This window comes from Neofelis nebulosa, chromosome 9 (assembly GCF_028018385.1).
Source record: "Neofelis nebulosa isolate mNeoNeb1 chromosome 9, mNeoNeb1.pri, whole genome shotgun sequence".
Lineage (NCBI taxonomy): Eukaryota > Metazoa > Chordata > Mammalia > Carnivora > Felidae > Neofelis > Neofelis nebulosa.
Window position 1 is genome coordinate 140,943,631 of NC_080790.1, and position 2,103 is coordinate 140,945,733.

Sequence of the window (2,103 nt, forward strand, 5' to 3'; positions counted from 1 at the left end):
GCAGAAACTCATTCTTCTTTCCAGACCTCATCCCGGACCCTCCGGGGCCCATCCTCCAGCCCACAGACTGTGCGTGTTTCCATGGCAACCTGCACGTGCCTCCCACTGTGAGCTTTGAAGGTGGGGGCCCCACCTGGATCTCCAGGAGAGTGGGGCGCAGAGGGAGGCCCGGTGAACTAAGCCCGGCCTCCCTGGGGGCTGAGCCTCCAGCCTGCTCTCTGCCACTGTGTCTTGTGCCTCCTGTCCCTGACCTCATGTGTTCTGGAGGGCAGCCTGAAAATGGAAACTGAGGCACAGAAAGAGTGGGGGGGGGGATCTTCCCGTTAGCAACACCCACACCCCCTTCCTAGGGAACTGGAAGTCACCAGCAGGAAGTGTCCCTGGAACAGGATGGCGGGCCACCGGCCCTCTGAGCAGGGGCGCCAGGCCGGCCTTGCCTCCTCACCCAGAACCCCCCTCGGTGGCGATGGCTTTGCTGCTCAGGCACCATTGGCCATCCTGGTGCGGTGACATTTCTGTCTGGTGTGTCCCCTCTCAAAGCAAGCCACTCCGATGTGCCAGCACCTATCTTGGACTCTATGGCACCTTGGAGAGGCGGACTCCGTGCATCTGGGCCGACGTCAGTGAGGGTCAGTCCCAGGTCCTGGCGGCACAGGCACCCGGGTCCCCTGTGAGCCGGGCGTGGCCGAGCTCCAGCCTGCGGCTTCACCACCCTGTGTGCACCCACTACGGCAACCGAGAAATGTTCCTCTGGGCCCCGGATGTTCTCTCCCGGGGCGAGGGATAACTAGTGCTCTTTCAGACACACACAGGCCCTACGTGTCAGTTTTTGATAGCAAAATCATTGTTTCTGATGCAAATTTCTCAGGCCACAGACATTGCTGGAATTTGGCTGAAAAAAAAATGGGGGCCATCTGTCCTTCCATAATCCCAGGCACCTGCCAGCCTCTTCACTCTTCTTCCCTCCTTCCCTCTCTCCTTCTTTCTCTCCTTCTCCCTTCCCTTCCCCTCCTTTCACTTACCTTCTCTTCCCTCCCTCCCTCCTTCCTTCCCTCACTCTAGACCAACCCACTCACCTCCAGACCAGCTTCAAACTCATTTGAGTCCTGGGGTCAACCTCATTTCCCCAGTGGCCCTTGACATTTACCAGAGAAAGAAGGGAAAAGCGGGCACATATTCGTGAACCCCCAGCAGTCGGAGCACCTGGCCTTACCTGGTCTCCATGTGACATTCAACTCAGAGAAACCAGGAGCAAGCAGCCGGCCCCACCGCCCACCTCCAGGCTCTGCCCAGCCCCCACCTTTGCCCCCTGCACGACTCAAGGGGCAACGGCTTCCCTCTTCCTTACAACCTGCACCCCGGCCTCTTTGTGTATCTGGGAACCCAGGGTAGGGTGGGGCTCTTCCCAGGTGGTGCAGAGTGTGGAGGGGGCTTTGGGGCCTCAGGCTGACCTGGGAAATCCCTTCCGTGGGCTGCCTGCTCTCGGAGGCCCTATCGTCTCCTTCCTCAGCCTCTGATTTGGCTCAGGTAGGACATCATTTAAGTAGAAGCCCATTTGGAGCGCGTGCGTGGCTCAGTCGGTTAAGCGTCTAACTTTGGCTCGGGTCACCATCTCGCGACTCATGGGTTCAAGCCCCTCGTTGGGCTCTGTGCTGACAGCTGGAGCCCGGAGCCTACTTTGGATTCTGTGTGTCTCTCTCTCTGCCCCTCCCCCATTCATGCTCCATGCTTCATGCTTTTTCTCTCTCTCTCAAAAATAAACATTAAAATATTTTTTTTAACTTTAATTTTTTAAAAAAAGACTGTCACGTACAGGAGCGAGATGGTCTTTCCCTCTAGGCTCTTAGCACAGGGCCTCCCTGCTAGAAAATGCAGATGCAGACAGCTAGCTCTGGAGAAGCACCAGGGTCCCACCCCAGGCTGCTGGCGGGAGACCCTGACCCAGCAGATGCCAGGACCCCACTGTCTCCAAGCCCCCACACTGCTAGGAGGGGCCTGTGGTCTTGCAGAGCCCCCGGGAGGGGGATTTCTGGGCTTGGAGCCAGGTGGCAATGCTGTGGTCACCACAGGACCCTGCACGCACTGCTGGCTGGGTTATGGATC